The following is a 12,263-nucleotide window of genomic DNA, read 5'->3' as shown; positions in this document are numbered from 1 at the left end:
TGTCATTTGGCTTAGTTAAAGCCCCATAAGGAAAAGATAAACTTCAAGAAATGAAGAGGCAAGGAAGAAAAAAAATCAACACTTCTATTGCTAATCATTTTTCATCAAATTACACAATGTGGTAATGTGGTTCGAACAAGAATTTACATGAATCTTTTCTGCTGTTAAAAGGGATAGCTCCAGCCAGCTTCTCTTTTCTCTTTCCTGATAAACTGTTGTCACTCTTTAACAATATTTAGAGTTTTACTCCCACTAAAGTTAGATTTGACCGAATTCAAGAACTAAGAACACACAGTCATCACAATTCGTCCCACATATCTTCCATGTGTTGTTTAAACAACGATAACTATTTTTAAATAACACTAACAAGCAGCCCTAATCTCTAGGCACCTAGAAAACCCATATGGGTTTTAGCCCGAAACAAAAAAAAAGTAACTAAACCCACAAAAATTAAATATCTAACACAAGAAAATCCTTGACATATAGCATCGAGTTTTATTGAATAGAAACTAATTGAACGTACATAATACCAAAGCCACTACTTATCCAGTCACTCAATATAGCCATTGGTCAATACCACCTTTGCCAATTAAAATTGTAGCAAACTTGCACAGAATGGCCACAAAGACCAAGCAAGGTTGCCAACACTCGAAGTTTGCAAGAATTGAGATGTTTCTAATCAAGGTTACGCTAACCCAAGTAGTTCACATTGATTGCAAATATAAACTCTAATATACACCAGATTTGGTACAACTGTAACAAGAAGATGAGGATGTTTAAACCACATAAAGTTCACCCGCTTAGTCAGAAACTTGAGTGTAAGTTGAATGAAAAGTTTATTGATGTCGTGTGGATCTTCCTTAGTACCATTCTCCCTTCTTACAGTTGAGTTAATTTCATTTCGATAAATTTTTTCTAAGTGAATATTTCAAATAGGCACTAACTACAACCACTTGATACCAAGTTCAAGACCTACAATGAATCCAAAAGATAATTGCTTACGATTTGTTCTGAACTACAACCAGGTTTGTTCTCTACCCCCTTGGCCTTCATCTCCTCTCACCATCTCCACATCCTCCCACCTTTCTACTGTAGCATAAACATTTGACAAAGCTACATAGTCTTCACTCCTAACAGTCAAATTTGCAGTACTCTTCTCTGCTGAAGCTGGAGGAGAAGCTTCCCCACCTTCTCACCCATTGTGACATCCCCATGAACTTTGCAAGAACTTAGTAAACTCCTCCACATTATAGCATCTGGTTCCATTTGCATCTTCATTATAAATTCATACGCTTCTTTTAAGTGCCTAGCACGACCAAGAAGATCAACCATGCATGCAGCCATAATGTTGCATCACAGGCAAGACCAAATTTACTCTTCATTAGTGGCAACATCACATGCAACTTAGGGTGTTCCCAGGAACACCTTGAACTGAAAAAAAAAAAAAAAAAAAAAAAAAAAAAAAAAAAACTAATTTTTTTTAATTTTTTATATTTGCTCTATATTAGGAACACCCTCAATCACAAAATTAGGAACACCCTCAAATTAAAAAAAAAAAAAAAAATTTATTTGTTCTACTTTCAAGCAACAAAAAAAAAAATTTGTAACAGAGCCAAGCCCACGGCAAGCCCAACAGATTACAGAGGTAGCAAACCCACGGATTCTTAAAAAAAATAAAAATAAAAAAAAAAAACAAAAAAAAACACACACACACAGCAACGCCTCAGTCCCTAAAGGTCTAAATCATAAATCACTAAAGGCTTTATCCAAAAAAAAAATCACTAAAGGGCCTAAAGCAAACCTAAAGACAGTAACGCCCTAGTCCCTCACTCTCAAAGCAACACTACTTGAGCCTCCAGCCAACAGATGGAGATTGGATCGGTCACGTCATCAGAGAATCTCCAGATCGGATCGGATCGGCCCAATCCAAATCGTCGTCATCGCTCGCTCGCCCCTCCGCGTCGCTCGTCGCCTCTTCACTGCCTCAACGGCCTCAGCCTTCAGGCCTCCCTACTCGGCTACTCCGGTGCTCCCTCCCTCAAGGTATTTCATTTTACTAAGCTAACTTGAAACTTCTCTCTCTCAGTCTCTCACTCTCTCTCTCTATCTGAACTGAAATGAATGAAACTCTCTCTCTCTCTCTCTCTCTCTTTATTCTTTAATAAGAGTAACTCTCTCTCTTATGAAATGAATGAAACTCTCTCTATCTGTGATTGGCCGAACTTTAGCTTTATTAATTTTTTTGTCTGTTTTTGACTTTTTGAATTTGGCTTTATCAGTTTATCTTATCCATTGGTGTTGGTGTGTGTAGTGTGTTGGTGTTGGTGAGATATTAATTGTCTTTTAGTGTAATGTGTGATTGTGAAATTTTCTGATTGACAGGGCGCATCAAGCATGAAGCGTGCTTGTGTGTTGAGTGGGGTGGGGGTAGATGGGCACATAGGGCCGGGTTGCACATTACACTGCTTTAGTGCTTTAATTATTGTGCTACACATGGGGTGTGTAATGTGCACATCAATGGCTCTTTTAGTGTAATGTGCACATGGGGCTAAACAATATAACAAATTAAAGCAATATAGTTTATTGTTAGGCTAAACAACAATAATTAAAGCAGTATAAATAATTAATCAATACATTATAAAAGACAAACAAATTAAATTATGTTAAGCTAAACAACAATTAATAATTTAATAATTAATGACACAACAATACAACAAATTATAGTTTATAAAAGACAAACAAATTTATGAAAAAACTAAACAATAAACTATAAGTTCATTTGAAATATTATTCAGCAAAAAAACTAAACAATAATAATTACTAATTTTATTAATATTTCAAAAGAACTTATAGTTTATTGTTAGGTACCTTTGTTCATTTCATTTCTTTTCATTTTTTTTTTCCTTTTGAGGTTTTTCGGTGTACAGAGTGCAAATTTGTTTTGGTTTTAAGAACTTTTTTTTTTTTTTTTTTTTAAGCACAAACTTCATACTGGCCAAATCTTGAATTTCGGCCGGTATTTACCGAAACGTCCCGAAACATCCGAAATAGGCCGAAATGACCCGAAATTTTTTCAAAGTGGAATAAGAACACCTTGGACAAAATTCCTAGAGTCACCACTGCTCTTCATCATATCAAACAAATGTAGACCTTCTTCAACAAGCCCTACATGACAACAAGCTGATAACAAGCTAGTAAAAGTTACTGCTTTGGGTTTAACACCATAAGTCTCCATTGTCTCCAAAAGCTTAAAAGCTTCCTTTCCTTTTCCATAGATAGCTAGTCCACTTGACATTACTGTCCAAGTCAAGACATTACTCTCATTCATTTGCCAAAAAATAGATAAAGCAGTCTCCAGGCACCCAGGGAAGAAAGCAGGATTTTAAGCCGGGGGGGCCGGAGATAAGCAAAAAAAAAACTTTTCAAATATGCATCCATATAGTATTAATAAACTATCAACCAAGACAAATACCCAAAAATCATTGTTTCTTAATATATTAAGATACAATCTACTAACAAAAACAAAAGATACGAAACACTATTGTTTCTTTATACAATCATCTATGAAAAGGGAACTCAACGCTCTTTCAAATCTTCAAAATCATCTACTATTGAATCCAAACTAAATGTCGAAGCTATATCCTTTTCAATGTATAACATCAAAGAGTCATTCAACAAGTCATCTTCCATTTTGTTTTGAAGTTCAGTTTTGACAAGTTTCATAGCTGAAAATGTTCGCTCTGTAGTAGCAGTAGAAACTGGAAGAGTAAGCACAAGTCTCACCATTCTATAAACAAGTTTGTAGTGTTCTAAATTTCCAGTTCTCACTAACCATTGAGACAACTCAAATAAACTTTTCAATTTTTTGAACTCTGGATCTTGGACTACATTATGCTCAAAATGATAAAGCTCCTTCTCCAACACTTGTTTGTCATAATCTATGAAATCTTGTGGAAAGAAATTCTTTACCAACAAACAAAGATCACTAATTCTGAAAGATTTTAATACCTCTCGAGGTTTTAAAGCTGAGCTAAGCCTAAGTAACTCCATTGCATCTTCATTAAACCGATAATTTAGTTCCTATAGTTGAGAATCTATTGTAGCATAAAAAATATTTACTTGATAATGATGCTCATTTGTAACGTTATCTTGTTGATTACGACCTCGACCTCGCCTCGCAACATAACAAGCATTCATATCCAAGACATCAATGCGATGCTTCTCACAAAATGATATCACAGTGGTGAGTAAGCCATCACATCCATCATCTCTAAATTTTTGGATAAGTGCTTTAGTAGATGAAACTAAATGCGTGGCATTTAAAATGTCTTGAGATTGGCTTTGCAAAGCTTGACAAAGTTTATCAGTGATCTCCATAGTTTCCTTCTCAAGATGCAAGATGAAGACAAATTCAAATGAAGTTAAACCTTCATAAGCTGACTCTCCTTCTGCCTGATTTTCTCCATCAATTGCACCATCAATTATATTTTGTAAAACTTCAACAGTTGAACTAAACATCCTTAATAAGCTAGAAACTGATCTAAAATGTGAACTTCAACGTGTTTCTACAGGTCGTTGTAAAGTGCCAATTTGATTAAGTCCACTTCCAGTCTCAAGCTCTTCAAGATCAATCAAACGTGCTATTTCATTAGCATTGGCAACTTTCAATTGCTCATTGCGCTTGCATAAAGCATTAACAATTTTGATCAGAAAAAGCAATGTAAGAAAAAAATGACTAATGGGAACAACTTGTTTTGATGCTTTTACTAATGCCAATTGTAAGCGATGTGCAAAACAATGGATATAGTAAGCATATGGGCAATCATTCAAAATCAAAACTTGTAATCCATTCCACATACCTCGCATGTTACTTGCTCTATCATATCCTTGCCCTCGAATATTTTGTATATCTAAGCAATATTGAGATAACAAAGAATATATCCCATTCTTTAGAGTCAAAGCTGCAATGTCAACAACATGAATAAGTCCAAAAAAGCGTTCTTTCACAAAGTCTTTTGCATCAACATATCTAAACACCACAGTCATTTGCTCTTTCATGGACTCATCACGAGCTTCATCAACCATTATGCAAAACTTTGCATCACCAATTTCTTCCTGAATGGCCTTCTTCATTTTGGCTGAGAAAAAATGTAGAATTTCCTTTTGAATCCTAGGTGATGTGTAGGTTGCATTTTTTGGAGCTTTTTCTATTATTTCAGCAACCTTCTCATTCCAAAAAGTCACAATACCCAATGATTCATGAAAGTTCCCACGATTTAATGAACTAAAACTTTCATCTCGACTTCTAAAAGTTATAGCTTGAAAGGCAAGATATCGGACAATAAAAATTGTGGCCTTCAGTTGCAACCAATTATTTGCAATTTGTTCAGTAGTGAAATGATCAACTACCCTTTGCAAATGCTGCGATTGGTTCATCAAATCCTTACACATTTGCTCAGCAACTCTATAAGCTGAGTTAGGATTTTTTCCTATATGAACTTGAAAAGAACAATCTTTGCCCCCAACCTTTTTCCAATTTCTAAATCCACCAACAATGAATGTATTTTGTCCCACAACCACATTTGGATTATGAAAGACAAAGCAGGGTAGACAATAAGCTGTATCTGTTGTAGGAGAATATTCAAGCCATTTTGAATTATTTCTATACCAAGAAGCTTGAAAGCTACGATTGCGCTTTCCACTTTTTTTGAATGTCTCTAGAGGAGATTGGTGCGGACCTTTTTTAATGTAAGCCCGTCAAATTTCATCACGTTGATTAACATGATATTTCCATATTTGTTTGCGTGTTCCGGGATCATAATCCAAAGAATCAAGGTCAATTCTTTGAAATTGTGTTTGAGAGATTGGAACATCCGCATTTTCCAGAATTGGAACATCCACATTTTCCGGAATTGGAATAGCAACATTAGTTGTTGGCAATTCCACGTTGACTTCGGAAGAATTTGAAGTTGAACCTTTTCTTTTGAAAAAATCAAGCATTGTAGTTGATTTTTTCATGATCTACAAATAAAATAAAAATTATATAAGAATCACCGTTATTTTTTTAAATTTGTGTGACAATTTTTTATATTATATGATTTATTTTTTTTCTTTTTGTCTTTGGTCTGCCTTTAATGTCTTTGTGTTTGGACTGCCTTTATTTATGTCTCTGTGTTGTCTCTTCCTTTATTTATGTCTTTTATGTCTTTTGTATCTTTGTGTTGTCTCTTGTCTTCATCTTCCTAATTCTGACCCACTAACCCAAATACCCAATGAATCCCACTACAGACAGTCAAGCACTACTAACAAAAACTTTTCTTAACTTTACCTTTTTTTTTTTTTTTTTTTCCCTGTCACTTGTCTGTTGCCCAACAGCAACTCCACTTTTCCCTATTATTATGTCCAACTACCAGTCAACAAAGAAAAAACCATCTGACTATCACTACAATCTCTACTCTCTCTATCTATCTCTTTTATCTATATAATGCAAGAGTCACAAACACAAAGTCACAAAGCCAAAAAAAAAAAAAAAAAAACACCACAGGCAACAGCCGTAGCACAGATTCAATTCACAATCACCAAATTAGTTCAGTTCATCACTATTCACTCATCAGTAAAAACACAAACATGAAACACCACAAGTCAAGTCCACAAGGCACAAGCACAGTTTCTTTGATTCTCAGATCACAAGGTTTTGAAATTTGAAGGAAAAGATAAGAGTTAAAGAGTAAATACCTGTGAACTGTGATTCTGTGAAGGCTCGAAGCTGGGCTGGGCAGATCGGGCAACGGCAACCGGCGGCAGCGGGGGCAAGTGGATCTCGTCTCGCGTGGCAGCGTGGGTCTCGCTCTCGCCGGCATGGGTCTCGCTCGAAGCTGGGTTCGCAATTCGCACTCTCTCGCTCTCGTCTCTCTCTCTGTCTCTCTCCGTCATGGCGACACCGCTTTCTGTCTCTCTCCGTCACGACGACATCGACACGGGCCTCTGAACTAATCACTGTACTCTCTATCTCTATCTGACTATCTCGCAGCTCTCACCTCTCAGTCTCTCACTTTCCTTTCTTTTTTCTTTTTTTTCCTTTGTTTTTTGTTTTCTCCGTTTGGTTTTGGACTGTTGAGAGCTGAGTTTTTTTTTTTTTTTTTTTTTTTTTTTTTTTTTTTTTTTTTTTTTTTTTTTTTTTTTTTTTTTTTTTTTTTTTTTTCCGGATTGACATGGGTTATGGGCTCTGCTCTGAGCTGGCTGGATGATGGGCTAGGGGAAGGGGGGTTCCTGATTTTTGGGAGGCCGGATGATGGGCTAGGGGAAGGGGGGTTCATGATTTTTGGGAGGGGGGCCGGAGCAAAAATTTCAGGGGGGGGCCAAGCCCTTTTTTTATTTTTTTGGAAAAATTTTACTTGCTAAAAAAATTTTTTTTTGGGCCCAGGGGGGGCTCGAGCCCCCTTAGCCTTCTACTTGGGTCCGTCCCTGCAGGCACCCACATTCTGACTACATATCAACTAAGCCAGCGCCAATAAATACATCATTCTCGGGCACACAATATAGCCATGAACACAAGCCCCAGATTCTAACACACCTAATTGAGAAGTAGCAGAAAGAACACAAACCAATGTAGTATCAGTCATTTTCACTCCACAAACACATCTTGAAACAACACCAATGCATCATGGGCATATTCCTTAGTCCTTTTTCTTTGTGTACAATAACCAGTAATCATTGCATTCCATGTAACATTACTCTCACCACCATTTCATCAAACACTCTTCGTGCCGAAAAAACATCCTTACTATTAGCATAAAAATGTATCATTGTGGTTTGCACCAAAATATTTGACATAACACCATGTCTCAAAACTTGTCCATGTATCTGTCTCCCTTACCATAATGTTGCCAACGAAGGAGCTCTAGCACCAAGGATGGACCTAGGTAGAGGGCTAAGGGGGCCTGGGCCTAAAAAAAGAAAAAAAAATTAGCAAGTAAAATTTTCCCAAAAAAAAAGGCTTGGGCCCCCCTTGAGTTTTTAGCTCGAGCCCCCCTAATTTTTAGCTCGGGCCCCCTCCCAAAAATCATGAACCCCTAGCCCATCATCTGGCCAGGAGCCCATGACCCATGTAAAAAAAAAAAAAAAAAAAAAAAAAAAACCTCGGCTCTTAAGTCTCAGCAGTCTAAAACCAAATGGAGAAAGCAAAAAGCGAAGGAAAAAAAAAGTGAAAGGCAAGACAGAGAGATAGAGAGTACTCAAAGACGAAGAGACCCATCTTGATCGAAGACCCGTGTCGCCGTGACGGAGAGAGACAGAGAGATAGAGAGCCATGTCGCTGCTGACGCTGTGGTCCGTGACGCTTGAGAGACCAGAGACCCATCTTCATCTAATCATCTTGTTACCTAGTCTAGTACCCATGCTGGCGAAACCCACGCCGCCACGCGAGACCCACTTGCCGCCGCCGCCGCCACCGCCCACGGAGACCCATCACACTCACAGGTATTTACTCTTATCACAGAAACTAAGAATCTGTGCTTGTGATCTAAGAATCTAAGATTCACAGAAACTGTGCTTATGCCTTGTGGACTTGTGTTATTTCATGTTTGTGTTTTTACTGATGAGTGATGAACTGAACTGATGTTGGTGATTGTGAATTGAATCTGTGCTGCCTATGGTGGCTTTTTTTTTTTTTTTGGGCTTTTTGGCTTTGTGACTATCACTCTATGTTTGTGACTCTCTCTCTTGCATTATATAGATAAGAGAGATAGAGAGAGAGAGAGAGAGAGAGTAGAGTTTGTAGAGATAGTTTTTTCTTTGTTGACTGATAGTTGGGCATAATAGGGCAAGTGGAGTTGGGCAACGGACAAGTGACAGGAAAAAAAAAAAAAAAAAAAGAAAGAGAAAGAGGTAAAGTTAAGAAAAGTTTTCGTTAGCAGTGTCGATAGTGGGATTCATTGGGTTAGTGAGTCAGAATTAAAAAGATGGAGACAACACAAAGACACAAAGACATAAATAAAGGCAGAGACAACACAAAGACATAAATAAAGGCAGACCAACCAAACACAAAGACATAAATAAAGGCAGACCAAAGACAAAAAGAAAAAAAAACAAATCATATAATATAGAAAATTGTCACACAAATTTAAGAAAATAACGGTGATTCTTATATGATTTTTATTTTATTTGTAGATCATGAAAAAATCAATTACAATGCTTGATTTTTTCAAAAGAAAAGGTTCAACTTCAAATTCTTCCAAAGTTAACGTGGAATTGCCAACAACTAATGTTGCTATTCCAATTCTAGAAAATGTTGATGTTCCAATTCCGGAAAATGTTGATGTTCCAATTCCGGAAAATGTCAATGTTCCAATCTCTTAAACACAATTTCAAAGAATTGACCTTGATTCTTTGGATTATGATCCTGGAACACGCAAACAAATATTGGAATATCATGTTAATCAACGTGATGAAATTCGACGAGCTTACATTATAAAAGGTCCGCACCAACCTTCTCTAAAGACATTCAAAAAAAGTGGAAAGCACAATCGTAGCTTTCAAGCTTCTTGGTTTGGAAATTATTCAACATGGCTTGAATATTCTCCTACGACAGATGTAGCTTATTGTCTACCATGCTTTGTCTTTTATAATTCAAATGGGGTTGTGGGACAAAATACATTCATTGTTGGTGGATTTAGAAATTGGAGAAAGGTTGGGGGCAAAGATTGTTATTTTCAAGGTCATATAGGAAAAAATTCTAACTCAGTTCATAGAGTTGCTGAGCAAATGTGTAAGGATTTGATGAACCAATGGCAGCATTTACAAAGGGTAATTGATCATTTCACTGTTGAACAAATTGCAAATAATCGGTTGCAACTGAAGGCCACAGTTTTTATTGTCTAATACCTTGTCTTTCAAGCTTAGTTTTTAGAGGTCAAGATGAAAGTTTTAGTTCATTAAATCGTGGGAACTTTTTAGAATCATTGGGTATTATGACTTTTTGGAATGAGAAGGTTGCTGAAATAATAGAAAAAGCTCCCAAAAATGCAACCTACACATCACCTAGGATTCAAAAGGAAATTCTACATGTTTTCTTAGTCAAAGTGAAGAAGGCCATTCGGGAAGAAATTGGTGATGCAAAGTTTTGCATAATGGTTAATGAAGCTCGTGATGAGTCTATGAAAGAGCAAATAGCTGTGGTTTTTAGATATATTGATGTAGAAGACTTTGTGAAAGAACGTTTTTTTGGGCTTACTCATGTTGTTGACACTGCGGCTTTGACTCTAAAGAAGAGGATATATTCTTTGTTATCTCAACATTACTTAGATATACAAAATATTTGAGGGCAAGGATATGATGGAGCAAGCAACATGCGAGGTATGTGGAATGGATTACAAGTTTTGATTTTGAATGATTACCCATATACTTACTACATCCGTTGTTTTGCACATCGCTTACAATTGGCATTAGTAAAAGCATCAAAACAAGTTGTTCCCATTAGTCATTTTTTTCTTACATTACTTTTTCTGATCAAAATTGTTAATGTTTCATGCAAGCGCAATGAGCAATTGAAAGTTGCCAATGCTAATGAAATAGCACGTTTGATTGATCTTGAAGAGCTTGAGACTGGAAGTGGACTTAATCAAATTGGCACTTTACAACGACCTGTAGAAACAAGTTGGAGTTCACATTTTAGATCAGTTTCTAGTTTATTAAGGATGTTTACTTCAACTGTTGAAGTTTTACAAAATATAATTGATGATGCAATTGATGGAGAACATCGGGCAGAAGCAAAGTCAGCTTATGAGGGTTTAACTTCATTTGAATTTGTCTTCATCTTGCATCTTGAGAAGGAAACTATGGAGATCACTAATAAACTTTGTCAAGCTTTGCAAAGCCAATCTCAAGACATTTTAAATGTCATGCATTTAGTTTCATCTACTAAAGCACTTATCCAAAAATTTAGAGATGATGGGTGGGATGGCTTACTCACCATTGTGATATCATTTTGTGAGAAGCATTGCATTGATGTCTTGGATATGAATGCTCGTTATGTTGCGAGGCGAGGTTGAGCTCGTAATCAACAAGATAACGTTACAATTGAGCATCATTATCGTGTAAATATTTTTTATGCTACAATAGATTCTCAACTACAGGAACTAAATTATCGATTTAATGAAGATGCAATGGAGTTACTTAGGCTTAGCTCAGCTTTAGAACCTCGAGAGGCATTAAAATCTTTCAGAAGTAGTGATCTTTGTTTGTTGGTAAAGAATTTCTATTTACAAGATTTCACAGATTATGACAAACAAATGTTGGAGAAGGAGCTTTATCATTTTGAGCACAATGTAATCCAGGATCCAGAGTTCAAAAAATTGAAAAGTTTATCTGAGTTGTCTCAATGGTTAGTGAGAACTGGAAATTTAGAACACTACAAACTTGTTTATAGAATAGTGAGACTTGTGCTTACTCTTCCAGTTTCTACTGCTACTATAGAACGAGCATTTTCAGTTATGAAAATTGTCAAAACTAACCTTCGAAACAAAATGGAAAATGATTTTTTGACGGACTCTTTGATATTATACATTGAAAAGGATATAGGTTCAACATTTAGTTTTGATTCAATCATAGATAATTTTGAAAATTTGGAAGAGCGTCGAGTTCCCTTTTCATAAATGATTGTATAAAGAAATAATAGTGTTTCGTGTCTTTTGTTTTTGTTAGTAGATGATTGTATCTTAATATATTAAGAAACAATGATTTTTTGGTATTTGTCTTGGTGGATAGTTTATTAATACTATATGGATGCGTATTTGAATTTTTTTTTTTTTTCGTTTATCTCCGGCCCCCCCCCCCCCTCCCCAACTAAAAATCCTGGGTCCGCCCCTGTCTAGCACAAGCTCCAAGAATCAAAATATGAGTACGTAAAATCATCAAACACTAAGCCCCCTCCTTGAAACCCAATTGGCAAAAACGAGAAGTGAGTTTTTAGGTTGAGTACATCGTATCGAAGTGTTAAAGAGGAACACGTTTGGCTGCCCAAAGTGTTTGAATACTAAATAGGCATAGGGAGATGATGAAACGGCACAGTATTGGTCAATGAGTTTGGCAAAAAGAGGGGGTGACTTGAGGCCATTGGGGGCATGGATTTATTTGAGGTTGTGTGCAGTTTTGGGTTTGATCTGGTTTAAGAGGGAGAAACAAATTAGTCTTGGGAGGGGAGGGCATATGAGTGGTTCTTGGACTAGCAATGATAGACCAAGAAAATAGGTTAACATATATGACAT

The 12,263-nt window shown here is 36.4% G+C and overlaps 1 pseudogene; it reads right to left on the bottom strand.

Moving 5' to 3' along the window:
* Nucleotides 1-420: 420 nt before the first annotated feature.
* On the bottom strand, nt 421-12,263 carry LOC126704911 (pentatricopeptide repeat-containing protein At3g18970-like; annotated as a pseudogene).

This window comes from Quercus robur, chromosome 11, assembly GCF_932294415.1.
Source record: "Quercus robur chromosome 11, dhQueRobu3.1, whole genome shotgun sequence".
NCBI lineage: Eukaryota > Viridiplantae > Streptophyta > Magnoliopsida > Fagales > Fagaceae > Quercus > Quercus robur.
Note: the sequence above shows the minus strand (reverse complement) of the source record. Positions and strands in the feature narration are given on the sequence as shown.